The 18,272-nt window shown below is 48.1% G+C and overlaps 1 protein-coding gene across 2 annotated transcripts in view; it reads left to right on the plus strand.

The window, feature by feature from the left end:
* The first annotated feature begins 6,500 nt into the window (after positions 1-6,500).
* HERPUD2 (HERPUD family member 2) overlaps positions 6,501-18,272 on the plus strand; it is a 74,595-nt gene continuing 62,823 nt past the window's right edge. The window contains exon 1 of one of the 2 annotated variants that reach the window (XM_077491670.1): positions 6,501-6,689. The gene's annotated coding sequence lies outside the window, so the exon portion shown is untranslated. The remainder of the gene's footprint in view (positions 6,690-18,272) is intronic. The other variant, XM_077491669.1, reaches the window with a different exon arrangement.

Consider the following 18,272-nt stretch of genomic DNA (forward strand, 5'->3'; position numbering starts at 1 on the left):
TCCATGCCCAAGAGCAGGCCCTGATTGGCCATAGGGCAAACGGGGCGCCTGCCCGGTGGGCCAGGGCTGCAAGTCCTTGCGGGACCCAAGGCAGATGGGCTGCTTTTAGCCTGTGCCGCTCACCCGTATTGTTCAGCCGTAGGTGACGGGGGGAGCTAGAGGAGACACCTGCTGCAGACACCATAGAGCCGGATCAGAGAGAAAGTGAGTACAGCCCCCCCTAGCATGGATAGGAGGAGCAGTGGTGGTGGCTGCATATAGAAGAATCATTCTCTCCATCTTCCACCTGCAGCCTCTAAAAGCTTGCGAGAGTGAGAGGAGGAGAAGCAGGCATTCAGAGACTGCAGAAGATGGAGAGAATGATTCTTCTATATGCAGCCACCACCACTGCTCCTTTTAGCCTGCTTCTTTCTGCTGCCCCCATGCTCTCCGCCCCACCCATGCTCTTTGCCCCCTCGTACTCTCTGCCTCCCTGTGCTCTCCGTCCCCCTGTGCTCTCCACCTCCTCCTGGCTCTCCAGCCCCCCGTGCTCTCCACCTCCCCCTTGGCTCTCTGGCCCTCCCGGTGCTCTCACCCTCCCCTGGCTCTCAGCCTCTCCCGTGCTCTCCAGCCCCCAGTGCTCTCCACCTCCCCCCTGGCTCTCCTCTCCGCCCCACCCTGTACTCTCTATTTCACCCTGTCTCTTGGCCCCCCTGTCCGCCACCTCCCCCTGGCTCTCAGCTTCCCCCATGCTCTCCAAGTCCCTCAATGTTCTCCGCTGCCCCCCCACCTGTCCCTGTGCTCTCCAGCCCCCAGTGCTCTCCACTTCCCCCTGGCTTTCAGCCTCCACTGTGCTCTCCAGCCCCCAGTGCACTCCACCTCCCCCCTGGCTCTCCGGCCCCCCTCTGCTCTCCACCTCCCCCCTGGCTCTCTGCCCCCCTGTGCTCTTCACCTCCCCTTGGCTCTCTGGCCCTCCCTGTGCTCTCCACCTCCCCCCTGGCTCTCTGGCCCTCCCTATGCTCTCCACCTCCCCCCGACTCTCAGCCTCCTGCATGCTCTCCAGCCCCAGTGCTCTCCACCTCCCCCTTGGCTCTCCACCCCCTTGGCTCTCCACCCCCATGGCTCTCCACCACCCCCTGGCTCTTGATCCCCCCTGTGCTCTCCACCTCCCCCCTGGCTCTCTGGCCCTCCCTGTGCTCTCCACCTCCCCTGGCTCTCAGCCTCCCCCATGCTCTCAGCCCCTAGTGCTCTCCGCCCTCCAACTGGCTCTTTGCCCCCCGTACTCTCCACCTCCCCCTTGGCTCTCCGGCCCCCTCTGTTCTCCACCTTCCCCGGGTCCTAGCATGTGCTCTCCAAGTCCCCCCATGCTCTCCACTGCCCTGCTTGTAGTCTCCACCTCCCCCTGTGCTTTCCATCTCCCCCATGCTCTCCCCCAGTGCTCTGCACCTCCCCCCTCCCTCTCAGCCTCCTCCATGCTCTCCACCTACCCCCTTGCTCTACGCCTCCCCCTCATGCTCTACGCCTCCCCCCCATGTTCTCCGCCTCTCCCCCAGCGCTCTCCACCTCCTCCCCCTGGTTCTCAGCCTCCCCCCATGCTCTCCGCTGCCCACCTGTGCCCTTCCCTGCCAAACCTGTGCTCTTCACCTCCCCCTGTGCTCTCCGCATCCCCCCTGTGCTCTCCGCCTCTCTCCAGTGATCTCCAGCCCCCCTCCGTGTTGTCTGCCTCCCCTAGTGATCTCCACCCCACTCCCATGCTTTCCTGCCCTCCCTGTGCTCTTTGCCTCCCCCCAGTGTTGTCTGCCTCCCCCCCAGTGCTCTTTGCCCCATCCCATGTTCTCCTGCTCTCTCTGTGCTCTTCGCCTCCCCCCAGTGCTCTCCAGTCCCCCACCCACCAGTGATCTTCGCCTCCCCCCGTGCTTTCCATCTCCCTCTTGTGCTCTCCACCTCCCCCCCTTGTACTCTCCACTCCCCCATGCACTCCTGCCCTCCCTGGGCTCATCGTCCCACCCCATGTTTTTTCTTCCCCCTGAGCTCTCCAACCCCCCACCCCCTGTGCTCTCCAGCCCCCCATGCTCTTCTCTTCCTCCCTGTGTTCTCTGCCTCTTCCCTGTTCTCTGCTCTCTGCCTCCTCTACAGTGCTTTCCCTCCCGTCTGTGCACTCGCCCCACCAAATGTTCTCAAGGTTCCTCCATGTGCTCTCTGCATCCCCCCCCCCCCCATGCTCTTTCCTGGTTTCCCCCTTCCCTCTCCTGGGGGATCCATCAGGGTGGAGAGTAGGGAATGTCATGGGCTGCTCAGTCCAGAATACCCAGGCCTATTTTTGTCCCAGTCCGGACCTGCCCAAGAGGCTTAAGGCAGTGCTGGAAAATAATAGTGGCCACACAAATTATTGACACTTTGGGCGCAATTTGGACATTTTCACTTAGGGGTGTACTCAGTTTTGTTCCAGTGGTTTAGACATTAATGGATTAATGGCTGTGTGTTGAATTATTTTGAGGGGGACAGAAAATGTATACTGTTATGCAAGCTGTACATTCACTACTTTACTTGTAGCAAAGTGTCATTTCTTCAGTGTTGTCACATGAAAAGATATAATAAAATATTTACAAAAATGTGAAGGGTGTACTCAATTTTGTGAGATACTGTATATTCAGTTTTTTATGCATGTGTAATGTTTACGTGAAATACTGTGGCTTCCTCAAAAATGTCACATATGTTTTTTTAACATTTGTAGAATAAAATATTGACCTTTTATACAAACATGTGGTACCTCAAAAGTAAGAGTTTGATTTTTCTTTATATGTAAGTTTTTAGCATGTGGTACTGTACAGCATATGTCCAATCATTAGAAGGTCTCCTATTGGATCCCTTCCTCCCATCAGCTTACTTAATGATGTGATTGTAAAGTCTCTTTTTTTCCTATAAAAATAACAAACATGCTATACTTACCTGCTCTGCTGCAGTGGATTTGCACAGAGCTGCCTGGATCCTCCTCTTCTCGGGTCCCTCTTCTGTGATCATGGCTACTGTTCAGTGCCCCCACAGCACTTAGCTTGCTATGGGGGCACCTGAGCCAAGTCGCAGCTCCCTGTGTCCATTCAGACACGGAGCCCTGACCTGTCCCCACCCCCCTCTCTCCCCTAATTGGCTAGCTGACTTTAATGACAGCAGCGGCAGCCAATGGTGCCACTGCTGTGTCTCAACCAATCAGGAGGGAGAATCTGGGATGGCTGAGACACTCGTGGGCATCGCTGAACAGAGAGGGACCTCAGGAAAGTATTAAGGGGGCTGAGGGGGGCTGCTGCACAAGAAGTTTTTTTTAGCTTAATGCATAGAATACATTGAGCTAAAAAAAACTTCAGCCTTTACAACCACTTTAATGTGTGTAAGCAAGCAGGAGGCGTGTTAGACTGCTGAAGATCCTGGCCACTGCGCTGTGTGCGGGAACAGCGGTCTGACTCTCTTAGGAATGAAGGGGTTTGTCGGGCTGCTGGAGACCCTGGCCACTGCGCTGTGAGTGGGAACAGTGGTCTGACTCTCCTAGAAGTGAAGGGGTGTTTTGAACTGCTGGAGACCCTTGCCATGGCGCTGTGTGTGGGAGCTGTGGTCTGACTCTCCAAGGAGAGAAACGGCGTGTCGGACTGCTGGAGACCAAGATCACTGCGCTGTGTGCAGGAGCAGCTGTCTGACTCTCCTAGGAGTGAAGGGACATGTCGGACCGCTGGAGACCATGGCCACTGCTGCCCCTCTCTCACATTCTGCCCGCCGCTCATGAATGATGTCCACCGGACTCCTTCACTCTCCCCTCTCGGTGCTCATGCACGGTCCTCCATAAGGAGATCGCAGGTAGGATCGGCTCTGACACCTTCCCGGCTTGTCATATGGAGGAGGCTGGATCAGGGGCTGCCCCTTTGCACATCTCAGCGGGCACACAGTCTGGGGACAGCACCACAGACACTACCAGTAGGGCTGCCATCAGGTGGTTATAGCCGGTACACATGTAAGCGGCCCACATGTCCGAGGGGCCCGGACCGCAGGTCACAACCCGGGCTATATTAAACACAAGGCAGCTCCCGTCAGAGTGGACCGGCTGCAAAAATGCAGGGGGGAGTGGAGAGGTGGGTGGATCCCCTGTGTGTGCAGGTCTGGGCCCACTGTCAGATGCTGTGTGGGTTGGGGTGAGGTCAGGTGCCAGGTAAGAGGGAGGAGGACACCCTCCCCACTCTTTTGTGTGTGCAGGTCGGAGAGCCCCATGGAGGAGGAGGTTAGGTGGCAGAGCCCCCCCTTTTTTTCTGCATGCAGGCTCCGCTCAGGTACCAGTGTGCATCGGGCTGTGCGGGTGAGGCCAGCTGGTGACAGCGGAGGGCCCCATGGAGGAGGAGGTCAGGGTGAAGCCCCACCTTTCTCGCAGCTGCGGCTGGAGATCCTGGTGGAGATGAGACACAGGCTCAGCTACCCCTCCTGGCACTGCTGGACAGGTGAGAGCTGGGAGGACTGGTGCTTCCCTAGGTGTGGTTGACACTCCCTCCCACTGTGCCCTGCTGCCCCCACCTGTGACACGGTCTCCCACCTGTGACACTGTCTCCCACCTATCCCATTGTCCCCCACCTGTGACACTGTCTCCCACCTGTCCCATTGTCCCCCACCTGTGACACTGTCTCCCACCTGTCCCATTGTCCCCCACCTGTGACACTGTCTCCCACCTGTCCCATTGTCCCCCACCTGTGACACTGTCTCCCACCTGTGACACTGTCTCCCACCTGTCCCGTTGCCCCACCTGTGACACTGTCTCCCACCTGTCCCGTTGCCCCACCTGTAAAACTGTCTCCCACCTGTCCCATTGCCCCCCACCTGTGACACTGTCTCCCACCTGTCCCGTTGCCCCACCTGTGACACTGTCTCCCACCTGTCCCATTGCCCCACCTGTGACACTGTCTCCCACCTGTCCCGTTGCCCCACCTGTGACACTGTCTCCCACCTGTCCCATTGCCCCCCACCTGTGACACTGTCTCCCACTTGTCCCATTGTCCCCATCTGTGACACTGTCTCCCACCTGTCCCATACCTGTGACACTGTCTCCCACCTGTCACACTGTCTCCCACCTGTCCCATTGCCCCCACCTGTGACACTGACTCCCACCTGGCCGCTGCCCCACCTGTGACACTGTCTCCCACCTGTCCCGTTGCCCCACCTGTGACACTGTCTCCCACCTGTCCCGTTGCCCCACCTGTGACACTGTCTCCCACCTGTCCCATTGCCCCCCACCTGTGACACCTTCTCCCACCTGTCCCGTTGCCCCACCTGTGACACTGTCTCCCACCTGTCCCGTTGCCCCACCTGTGACACTGTCTCCCACCTGTCCCATTGCCCCCCACCTGTGACACTGTCTCCCACCTGTCCCGTTGCCCCACCTGTGACACTGTCTCCCACCTGTCCCGTTGCCCCCCCTGTGACACTGTCTCCCACCTGTCCCATTGTCCCCCACCTGTGACACTGTCTCCCACCTGTCCCATTGTCCCCCACCTATGAAACTGTCTCCCACCTGTCCCATACCTGTGACACTGTCTCCCACCTGTCCCGCTGCCCCACCTGTGACACTGTCTCCCACCTGTCCCATTGCCCCCACCTGTGACACTGACTCCCACCTGGCCACTGCCCCACCTGTGACACTGTCTCCCACCTGTCCCGCTGCCCCACCTGTGACACTGTCTCCCACCTGTCCCGTTGCCCCACCTGTGACACTGTCTCCCACTTGTCCCATTGTCCCCATCTGTGACACTGTCTCCCACCTGTCCCATACCTGTGACACTGTCTCCCACCTGTCACACTGTCTCCCACCTGTCCCATTGCCCCCACCTGTGACACTGACTCCCACCTGGCCGCTGCCCCACCTGTGACACTGTCTCCCACCTGTCCCATTGCCCCCACCTGTGACACTGACTCCCACCTGGCCGCTGCCCCACCTGTGACACTGTCTCCCACCTGTCTCGCTGCCCCACCTGTGACACTGTCTCCCACCTGCCCCATACCTGTGACACTGTCTCCCACCTGCCCCATACCTGTGACATTGTCTCCCACCTGTCCCATTGTCCCCCACCTGAGACACTGTCTCCCACCTGTCCCATCCCTGTGACATTGTCTCCCACCTGTGACACTGTCTCCCACCTGCCCCATTGTCCCTCACCTGAGACACTGCCTCTAATCTGTGATGCTGTCCCCTCCACCTTTCCCACTGCCCTTATCCTGTGACCCCCCCCCCCTCCTGTCCCACTTCCTTCCACCATTTCTCATGGCTGCCCTGTGTGTATATTATCTACAGAACTATAGCTCACCAAAAAGACAACTTTCAGGTTGAAACAGATCGGTTTCCCTTTAAATTTGTTGTTAAGCCGCTGCTGCCCCCTTGTGTTCACTTTGCAGAATGACATTATCCCGGAACACTATTACGTGACCGGATGGGCCAATCAGAGGCGCCGCCTGGATGTGCATCACTGACCGCGAGCGAGCCAGGAAGAGGCGGTGGCGGCTGTGGTGTACGCTCCTCACACATACGGGGCCTGAGGAAGGGAGGGGATTGGTGACGTTGTTCCGTTCTACGCCCGTCCGCAGCCCCTCCTTTGTTGTGCAGCTGTGTCCGGGGCAGAGCCCCTCAGCTGACATTAGGGACAGGAGGAGGTGTCGGGTTAGGAGACAATAAGAACATCAGCAAGGTAACGGTGATGACGTAGAGCGCTGAACGGGGAGGTCACATGACAAGAGCTGACAGGTCTCAGAACTGTTCTATGGAGACCCCAATAGTAGCCGGGGGGCACGGAGGAGCATTGTTTATAAACAATAGACAGGAGACTGAGCGGAATACAACATGGGAGCATTGATCACGTCACAGACATAGAATGGCACGTTATATATCAGCTGTACACAGACAAGGGAGCATTACATTACACTGGTGTGTAGGAGGAGGAAGAGCACTGATGTCATAAGACACTAGGAATAAGCAGCATTATGTGCCTTCACTTTGATTCCATACATGTACAGTAATATTCGTGTACAATAAGTAGTGACCATGTGTTATCCTGTACAGAAATACAATCATCACATTGTTATCACACTTGATGATGGCGATAACAAAAAGGGCTCAGCGATTTACCTGTGACGTGCTCCATCACCGGATGAGTGGGGGATCTTTTCCTCCCCTGGCTGATGGAAACACTGCAGATCCTCCTTGACAGCAAGGGATCAAGGCCTTGGAAACATGGGTTACCTTGCCTTGCATTGAGATCCTGTTGCTGACATTGAGTGTTGTATGGCATACAGCTGCAGGTCAACTGTCAAGCCAATCTGGATATTTAAAAACCTAATACAGCAGGATAAGAATACTTAAAATGGAACTTTACCCATAACAACTTGATAAAACTTGATGTTCTTTAGCAAGTAACATCCATTCCACATTAATAATTATGCTACCAAAATTAGTGTGTGCTGTAAGTTGCCTCCAGCATTGCTCCTGTCTCTTCTTGCTGGAGGCTGCCATTTTGCTGAAGCCCAGAGCTCCTGAGCGGCAGTAAATCATAAAGGAACTAAACCCATTTAACGGTTTCAAAAAAGTTACATTCCTGGAATGCCAGGATTGCTAACTCACGTTTGCTGACTAAAGGTCCACTTTTATGTCTCATTTAAACTTGCTCCGGGTTCAACACACATTACTGGCTAGTTTACACTTGCTTCAAAACAAGGCTTCGGACAGGCTTTGTTAAAGCTCTCTGGACCCCAGTCAAAGCTCCTGTCACTAAATAAAATGGTTAGCTTACAGTCCTATTTACACCTTGTTTTTGTTTTGCTTTGCTTCAAAAATGATACCCCATGTAGCTTCAGTGGTGCTTCAAAGCCTTCATAGACATCTATTGCAAAGCTCGCTGGAAGCCTTATCGAAGCTCCAACAAAGCTCCACCAAAGCCTCATTGAAGCACCAAACAAAAGCAAGGTGTAAACAGGATTGTAAGCTAACCATTTTATTTAGTGACTGGAGCTTTAACAATGCCTGTCCGAAGCCTTGTTTTTAAGCAAGTGTAAACTAGCCCTAACAGTTTCAAACAAGTTACATTCTTGGAATGGCAGGATTGTGAACTTTCACATTTGATTGTGTCCTTAACCAAAATGTCAGCAGTGCCTAAAAATGGAGAGCAAATCAACATGTGCAGAGCAGGGTGAGACAGTGTATTACTGTTTTTTAAACCGTATATAGGTGCTTATTTTTAAAGTCACAAAATTTAAGTACTGCTAGATGACTTCAGGCTGGCCCCTTTTGCAGGTATAGCAAAGTAAAACATTAAAAAGGAAGGCCTATACTATTTAAAATCCAGTAATACACTGTTTCGCCCTGCTCCACACATGCTCAGTTGCTCTCCATTTTTAGGCACTACTGAGTTTGTAGAGGCCGATTTGCTGATAGGCTTAAAGCGGAATTAAAGCCTCCTATCCTTTACAGCAAAGGAAGCTGCTTCTGTTTGATTTGCAACTGCCATAGTGCTGCACATCTGATGAGTTATGACACCAGCCATTTGATGGTTTGACAGTCTGGTTGCGGACACAAGCAAATGTGACAGTTTGCCTTAACAACATTCCAGGTATATAACTGTTTTTTGAAAGCAGCAAAATTGATTAGTTTAGTTTCCCTTTATGATTTACTGCCTGGGGCTTTGGGCTTCAGCAAAATGGCAGCTTCCAGCCAGACGGAACGGTAGAAATGCTGCACACACTAATTTTGGTAGCATAATTATCAATGTGGAATGTATGTTCCTTGCTAAAGAACATTATTTTTATCAAGTTGTTATGGGTAAAGTTCCACTTTAATGTTTTTCATACAGTGGGGAAAATAATTAATTGATCCGTTGCAAATTTTGTACGTTTGCCCACTTACAAACGAATGAAGGGTTTACATTTTTTTTTTTTTTTTTATATCATAGGTGTATTTTAAATGATGGAGACAGAATGTTAACCAAAAAGCAACAAACCCAATACAAATGTTATAAATTGAGCTGCAGTTCAGTGAGTAAAATAAGTATTTGATCCCCAAGCAAAACATGACTTTGTACTTTGTGGAGAAACCCTTGTAAGCCCTTGTACACACGGTCGGAGATTCTGACAACCAAATCTTGTCCAAAACTGTTGCATACACACGGTCGGACAAAGTTGTCGGAAAATCCAATCTTTCAGAACGTGATGACGTAATTCCGTTACAATGGGACTACATTTAGGCTAATGGCCAATAGCTTTGATGTAGGAATTTGATCTGAGCATGCGTGGCACTTTGTCCGATCGGAATTCTCTACACATGATTGGAGTATGTCCGATCGGAGCATTTTGTCGGAAAATATTTCCGACAAGTTGGAAAATTTGGTACGACGGATATTCCGACGCAAACAGTCCGATGCAGACCACACACAGTCGGAATATCCGACAAAATGCTCCAATCGGACACATTACGTCGGAATCTCCGATCGTGTGTACAAGGGCTAAGACGTTTCTTGTAGTTGGTGACCAGGTTTGCACACCTCTCAGGAGGGATTTTGGCCCACTTTTTTTTTTTTTTAACAGATCTTCTCTAAATTCTTAAGGTTTCTTGACCGTCGCTTGGCAACTTGAAATTTTAGCTCCCTCCTTAAATTTTCTATAGGATTAAGGTCTGGAGACCAGCTAGGCCACTCCAAGACTTTAATGTGCTTCTTCTTGAGCTACGCCTTTGTTACCTTGGTGGCATGTTTTGGGTCATTGTCATGCTGAAAGACCCATCTGCAGTGTTCTGGCTGAGGGAAGAAGGTTCTCATCCAAGATTTTACAATATATGACGCCATTCATTGGCCCTTTCAATGCGGTAAAGTCAGTCTGTACCTTTTTAGCAGAGAAACGGCTACAAAGCATCATGTTTCCACCTCCGTGCTTGACTTCAGTGTTCTTCCCTCAGCCAGAACACTGAAGTTGGGTCGTTGTTGGGTCTTGCAGCATGACAATGATCCAAAACATACTGCCAATGCAACAAAGTGGCTCAAGAAGAAGCACATTAACCACTTCAGCCCCGGAAGGATTTGCCCCCTTCTTTTTTTGAGATACGGCACTGCGTCGCTTTAACTGACAATTGCGTGGTCGTGCGATGCTGTACCCAAACAAAATATATGTCCTTTTTTTCCCCACAAATAGAGCTTTCTTTTGGTGGTATTTGATCATCGGAAAACACAATATTTTGTACTTTTTGCTATAATAAATATCCAAAAAAATAAATATTTCTTCATCAGTTTAGCTGATATGTATTCTACATATTTTTGGTAAAAAAAAAACGCAGTAAGCGTATATTGATTGGTTTGCACAAAAGATATAGTGTCTACAAAATAGGGGATAGATTTATTGCATTTTTATAATTTTTTTTTAATAGTAATGGCAGTAAGCTGCTATTTTTATCATCAGGACTGCAACATTGCAACAGACACATCAGACGCTTTTGACACTTTTCTGGGACCAGTGACATTTATACAGCGATCAGAGCTAAAAAATAGCTACTGATTACTATATAAATGTCAATTACAGGGAAGGGGTTAACACTAGGGGGAGATCAAGGGGTTAACTGTGTTCCCTGTGTGTGTTTCTAACTGTGGGGGGAATGTGGCTGACTAGAGGAGGAGAGAGATCATTGTTCCTACTTAGTAGGAACACACGATCTGTCGCCTCTCCCCTGACAGAACCGGGTTTTGTGTGTTTACATACACACAGATTCCGGTTCTCGCTCTGTCACGAACAATCGCAGGTGGATGAGCATCGGCTCCGGGACACGCTGTGGGCGCCTGCTACAGCATCTTAAAGAGCTGCCCTACAGCTACGATGGCTCGCGCAGCTGTGCCAACCTGCTGTAGTATAACTGCGCCGGCTGTTTTTTTTTTTTTTTTTTTTATTTTTTTTTTTTTAAGTAAAAAATATATACTTACCTGCTCTGTGCAGTTGGTTTTGCACAGAGCAGCCTGGATCCTCCTCTTCTTGGGTCTCTCTTTGCTGCTCCTGGCCCCTCCCTCCTATCGAGTGCCCTCACAGTCAGCAGCTTCCTACGGGGGCACTGGAGTCAAGTCACAGCTCCGTGTGTCTATTCAGACACAGAGCCCTGATTGACTGACTTTGACATCCGTGGGAGCCAATGATGCCGCTGCTGTGTTTCAGCCAATCAGGAGTGTCCCAGATGGCTTAGACATTCATGGACATCGCTGGAAAGAGATGGGGCTCAGGTAAGTAATTAAGGGGTGCTGGGGTGGCTGCTACACACAAGTTTTTTTATTTTATTTTATCTTAAAGCATATAATACATTAAGATAAAAAAAAAACCTTCTGCCTTTACAACTCCTTTAAGGTCATGGAGTGGCCTAGTCGGTCTCCAGACCTAATCCAATAGAAAATTTATGGAGGGAGCTGAAATTTCCAGTTGCCAAGAAACAGCAAAGAAACCTCAGTGTAATATAAACCCTTACATTTACCCAGTGAAGTGAACAGCCTCAGATGATACACTGAGATTAACCACTTTCAGACCGGACCAATTTGCTGGTCAAAGACCAGACCACTTTTTGCGATTCGGCACTGCGTCGCTTTAACTGACAATTGCGCGGTCGTGCGACGTGGCTCCCAAACAAAATTGACGTCCTTTTTTTCCCACAAATAGAGCTTTCTTTTGGTGGTATTTGATCACCTCTGCGGTTTTTATTTTTTGCGCTATAAACAAAAATAGAGCGACAATTTTGAAAAAAACGCATTATTTTTTACTTTTTGTTATAATAAATATCCCCCAAAAATATATAAAAAAACATTTTTTTCCCTCAATTTAGGCCGATACGTATTCTTCTACATATTTTTGGTAAAAAAAATCGCAATAAGCGATTATTGATTGGTTTGCGCAAAAGTTATAGCGTTTACAAAATAGGGATAGTTTTATAGCATTTTTATTAATAATTTTTTATTATTTTTTTTTTTACTAGTAATGGCGGCGATCTGCGATTTTTATTGTGACTGCGACATTGTCGGGGACCCATCGGACATTTTTGACACATTTTTGGGACCATTGTCATTTATACAGTAATCACTGCTATATAAATGCAGTGATTCCTGTGTAAATGACACTGGCAGTGAAAGGGTTAACCAGTGGGTGGCAGTGTAGGGGTTAAGTGTTCCTAGGGGTGTGTTACTAACTGTGGGGGGGTTGGGCTTTCATTTAGTGTACACTGATCTCTGCTCCAATCACATGGAGCAGAGATCAGCGTTGCTAGGCAGAATGGGAAAATGTTGTTTATACAGCATTTCCTCCATTCGGCCGCTCCGTGAGACGATCGCGGGGATGCCCGCGGCGATCGAGTCCGCGGGTCCCGCGACCGGACTCACGGGGGTCCCGACCAGCGCGGGAGCGCGCCGCCGGCGGCGCGCTCCCGATGGCACGGCGGCAACGAATATTGGACGTACATGTACGCCAATATGCCTGCCCGTGCCATTCTGTCGACGTACATCGTCGTGCGCTGGTCGGGAAGTGGTTAAACAAATCTCCCTACACAAGTTTTACATGTATATCTTCTGTCTTCATCTTTTATATATGGTTTAGAAAGTGCACATTCTGTTAGAATTTTCTCTTCCTAATTCTCCTGTGGGTGTGGAATCTTCTTATACACTGAGAAACAGCTGATTGGAGGAAAGGCACACACCCCCTCCTCACACATGCAGAGCTTGCCTGTGACTAGTTCATCTTTGTTCTAATCTATTTATAGCAACCTCCCTGACACAAGCTTCAGGCACAGGTCTCAGAGCCTTGTCAGAAGTTAGGCTGATAACAGAAGAACAGAGCAGGAGATAGCTACAGGACATAGTGCTTTGAAGAGAGATAAGAAAACACTGCAGATATGTGCCCAGCTCAAATTTCATGAATCAGGTTTACATCCACTTTAAGGATTTAGAGAAGATCTGTAAAGAAGAGTGGACCAAAATCCCCCCTGAGATGTGTGTAAACCTGGTCACTTATACAAGAAACATTTTACCTCTGTGCTTGCCAACAAGGGTTTTGTCCATCAAGTCTAAATGTAAATTTTACTCACTAATCTGCAGGGGATCCAATAATTATTTTCCCCACTGTAGCTATACCTGCAAAAGGGGCCAGCCTGAAGTAATCCAGCAGGACTTTTATGACAAAAGTTCCACTTTCATTTAACTTCTTGATGACAATATAATACATATATGCAACAGAAGGGCAAAGGTACCCTAATGCCCAGCTGGAGCACATATGGGGTTCTGAGCTGTCATCAATGGCTACCAATTACTGTCTGCGGTCAGATGAGCTGTGAAGACCAGTCACAGCAATAGTGTGATCGGGCAGCCACCTGTGCCTCCCAGCGTGAACACCCATTTAAAGTAGAACCAAACATTCATACACTTTACAGCCAAGGAAGCTGCCATCTAAGCCTCTCTTTGATCTGCAGTTTCCATGGCGCTTGCACATGTGGCCAGCTGTGGCCACAGCCATTTGATGGCTTGACAGTTCAGGTGAGAGCTAACATAAGCAGACTAATAACTGTAGGTATCATTCAAGGCAATGCTTGAGTGTAACTGTTTTGGGAAACCATCACTGGGAGTAGTTGGTAGCAAGGGTTTAAAAAATGATGGTTATTTTTAGTGGAGGCCAGTGAGGTTTGAAAATTACAGTCGCCTAGCTAAAATGAATCGTGTCAAGGTGGTAAATATGTTTGAACTGAGTTTAATGTGTGTATTTGGGTAGATTTGTTTTTCTGCCGGAGTATGCAACAAGTTTTTACAAGTATGAATGAGGCTCTATTCATACTTGTGCGACTTGTCATGCGACTTTGGACATCAAAGTCGAATTGCCAATCACAGTCCATTCTTTTCAATGGCACCTGCTCAAATCAGTCACAGCTACTTTGAAAAGATGCCTGCACTACTTTGGGACTTCTGATACAACTTTGCTAGAGAATGTACTGGAACCTCGTGTGACTTTGGCGATGTTCTATTGTAAATGGAGCCTTATACAACAAAACTGTGGAATTTTGTTTGAAAGTTGTTGGCTCCAACTTGTCTTGCATACACACGGTCACACAAATGTTGGCCAACAATTATGAACGTAGTGAGGTACAACGTGGGTTTTCAGATCTTTAGCGCCACCCTTTGGGCTCCTGCTGCTAATTTTGTGTTAGTAGAAGTCTGGCGAGTGTTGATTTGCGCATTTCTTTTTGCGTTTTTCATTTGGCATTATTATTATTATTCATGATATCACTTGGTTAAAAAAAAGCCTTTGACGATGTGTTTGCAATAACTCCATCAGTATCACCAGCAAAGCAGCTTCATTATTATCCATTTGAAGAAGAGAATTGTGCACGGCATTTGGAGATTTACAAATTTGCCACATCATGAATGTTAATTCTCCATTACGAACGCTAGTTTACAAGACCGGCCACTTCTGCTTCTGAGCATGCGTGGACTTTTGTCCGACGGACTTGTGTACACACAATCGGAAATTCGACAACAAAAATTTGTTGACGGAAAATTTGAGAACCTGCTAGCCAACATTTGTTGGCGGAAAGTCCGACAGCAAATGTTCGATGGAGCATACGCATGGTCAGACTTTCCACTAACAAGCTCACATCCAACATATGTTGGCGGAAAATCCAATCGTGTGTATGTGGCATTACAGTAAAAGTGGAAGAAATTCCATTAAAGTGCTACTGCTATAAAGCAAATTATTAAGGGAAGCCTCCGATCTAACATACCATTCTTACATTTCTAGGCTGAATACTCCAGGTCTGTCAGAGTAGCTTCCATCGGAGGTTGTTTTGCTTTATGACAAATTATGACAAATTCCCTTTGAAATAAACAGATGTGTGCAGGTTCACTGGCATATTTTCTTTCACTAACAATTGCTGAGAGTTTCATATTCCTAAAGTATATCTAAAGACACTTTTTTATTTTTAGACAGAATATGGAAAGGTTACAAACCCCTGCTTTTGTTTTTTCTGCCATCTTTGTTCAATTCAAATAATTTCTCCTTCCTTCCCGTCTTGTAGACACAACAGGAAGTGAGAGCTAATCATTCCAAGGTGACATAACTCCATCTTAGGGTTTGCTGTGGAAGGGGTTATGGTGTTGGACAGAGCACCAACATTATCCACTGGGTAAAGTGCTCTTTCTTGCCATACAGCATAGCAGAAACATCCCTATGATGATGCTTCCTTTGTAAAGTGCCACGTGGAACTTCAGTTTGTTACTACTGCCTGCCTGTCGTGACTTTGGTCACTTCTGATCCTTTAGTCAGTGACCCTTTGTTGCTACCAGCTGTCCAGGTTATGTAAGTAGTTGAGGCCTTGCCTCTTAGTCTGAGCCTGTACGTTGCCTAAACATATTGTGGCCACAACGTGTGTAATTCTAGATATGTGAGGGGGCCTAACAGATTGGTGGCTTCTTGCAGCATGCTTACTGATGGTGCTAATGTCTACAGTCTGGAATTGTGTTATTCTCTACTGTTATAATGTTCTTGTTCTACTGAATCCTCCCGCGCCATCCAGCAGATCCTTTATCTGACTTTCCCATGCCCTTAGTTGCTTCTGAAACATCAGCTGCAGCGACTGTCTGATTCTGGTCAAACAAGTTTGATGTAGATCCACCCATATCTCTCCTTAACAAAGTGAATGCCCCTGCTTTTAAGAACCCAAACCAAAAATCAGTTGGAAGCCCTTTCCAGAATGATGTTCTCGCTGGAGAGTTTTTCTCTGCACTTGATTCTGGCTGTGATTTTACTTGTAAAACCATGTTTGACTTGAAAGGGATCCAAACACTGCTGCTGTTGAACCTCTTATCAACAAATGCATGGAGCAGATGTCTGTGACATTAAACTTCAGCTTTGATGGCTTATTGGAAGCCTCCTGTCTTATTTCTCACATGGGTCTCCTGTTTGTGCATATGTGTAGGGCACTTTAACTAAAGTGTTCGATTGCAGGACTGACTTATTTGATCCGCATGGCATTCAAGGGAAAGCTGCTGTTTAGACAAGCCGTAGATGTTCTCATCAAGTGTGTTTTTGGTGGCAAGGGCACTCATCTTCCCAAAGAAAACCTAAGGAACAGACTACTAAGTTATCTCTTTACTTTCATTCCCTGCCCTGTTCTCACTTTTCCCCTTCAAACCTTCCTGTGTTTCCTCACAGACTGACAGATCTCCAGCCTCTTTCTGGCCTTCTGAACCAATGTGTCATAGCATCGGTACCTCCTGCAGAATGATTTCAGGGGTTTTAATCCAACTTGATCTCTTAAAGGGGGCATTTACCACATTTTAGACTTCCCAGCCTTGAATGTTTAAATTTGGGTCCGCAATTTCTAGATTGAATCCAGTATATCTGTCATTGCCTCCCTTTAGAGGAGAGACTTTTTTTGTGGACATCAAAGTTGCTTTCTTGCATGTCCTAATCTTTTCAGCACAGCTGTGTTTTCTGGGCTCTAGAGCCATTGCATTACCAGATCGCAGCTCTTCCATTTAGCCTATATTTGACACCTTAGGGTGTTCTGTTCACTAAAGTTCTGGTTCTAGTGCGAGCCCTGTTGTGCTCTCATGGCATCCCCATTGTGGGAAATGTAGACTACCTTCTGTTGAGAGAACAGTCGTCGAGGTCTCTGTCTCTGACTGTCCACAGGTTACAGCCGTTCGGGTGGATCCTGGACTTTCAGAAATCATCTCTGGAATAGATTTATCTCTTGGAGCTTCTGGGTCTAGTCCTGGACATGCCAGAGGCCTGGCCTGGTAGCTCAAGTATGTGGCTTTGTGGCTCTTGTTGGTGCAGCGGATATGGTCTTTGGGAGAATCTTGTCTCCCGATAAACCTGTTGGAGCTTTCAGCAATTTGGCTATTGTTTCAAATTGGGACCAGCCTCTTGGAGGTTCATGTGATCTGGATTCTGTCTATATATCAACCATCAGGGAGCAGCCAGAATTCTCATTAGAGTTGAAGAGTTAATCCTGTCATGGGTGTAACTTCATGTTCCTTGCCAGCTATACACATTCCAGGCTGTAGACGGTTGACAAGCAGATTTTCTCAGCTCTTCCTCTGAAACGTTCTCCTTGTCTGCTCTTCGGGATTGAGATGTAGGTATTCCAATGATCCTCACTGCTCCAGATTGGCCTAGATGGATGTGGTACACTAACCTAATAAAACTTCTAATAGATGCAGCATGGGTCCTGCCAGACGGTCCAGTTCTACTGTCACAGGGAGATCAGTTCCTTTTGTTCCACCTTGTTCAATCAGAGAACGCCTTTTAATCATGGAAAAAAATACAAGGCATTCTCTGGCAGCGGTGCAATCTAAGCGTCCCCTGTGTTCAGTGCGTTAGAGGGGAAGCTGCTGTAGCAGCAGACTACTACAGAGATTTTCAGTATCCCCAGCGGCCCAAAGTATATCTGATATGGATATTTACATCAAGCCAAGCTGGACCAATGTAAGTATAAGAAAAAAGATAATTCCTGGAGTTTTAACACCTCAGGGTGCCAACACCGCTGTGAAATTGGTTAACAGGTAATAAAGCTGTTGCCAATGGGTCTCAGAAAAACAAACTGCTGTGTTAATGCTAGTGACACTTACTGCATAATGTATGTCCTTTTTATTTTTTTATTAATTTTTTCCCCTCATAGTTACACCTTGCGTTCTGACCTCTTCTGACTTTTATGGCAAAACTTCCATTTCATTGCCAAGTGAGACTCTCCAGCTGGTCAGTAAAGGTCTTGTACCACTGAACAAGTTAATTTTGAAGCTAAGCCATCATGTCCGAGAAAGCCAGTCCCATGTAGCAAAGTAAAACCAAATCAGAGAGGAGCATAGAAGAGGTTCTACTGACAAACTTAAAGGCCATAGTTATCATGTCATATAATAACAAAAGCCTGTGTTCCATCAGTTTTAGTAACGGAAGTGACTTCCATCACGGCCATCTTGGTACAGCCTGCACTCGGCCACACTAAGCCTACAGTCTGAAGTCGCCAAGCGGACATCTTTTTACACCCACCGAAATCTTACATTTCACACTTATTTTTACCACTAAACTGAGCTTATATCATGAAATACAGTATTTAGAAATCTGTGACATTGTTTTGATGTTGAATTTTAAAAGCAGCTGCAAGCCTGCTGATCTCACACCTTTGCTGATCTGACAGAAGACCACTGCTTTTAAAATTCAACATCAAAACATGGACTTCTAAATACTGTATTTGACTACATAAGCTCAGTTTAGTGCTAAAA

Source organism: Lithobates pipiens, unplaced genomic scaffold, assembly GCF_037356315.1.
Source record: "Lithobates pipiens isolate NorthernLeopardFrog02 unplaced genomic scaffold, aLitPip1_a1.2 Scaffold_19, whole genome shotgun sequence".
Classification (NCBI taxonomy): Eukaryota; Metazoa; Chordata; class Amphibia; order Anura; family Ranidae; genus Lithobates; species Lithobates pipiens.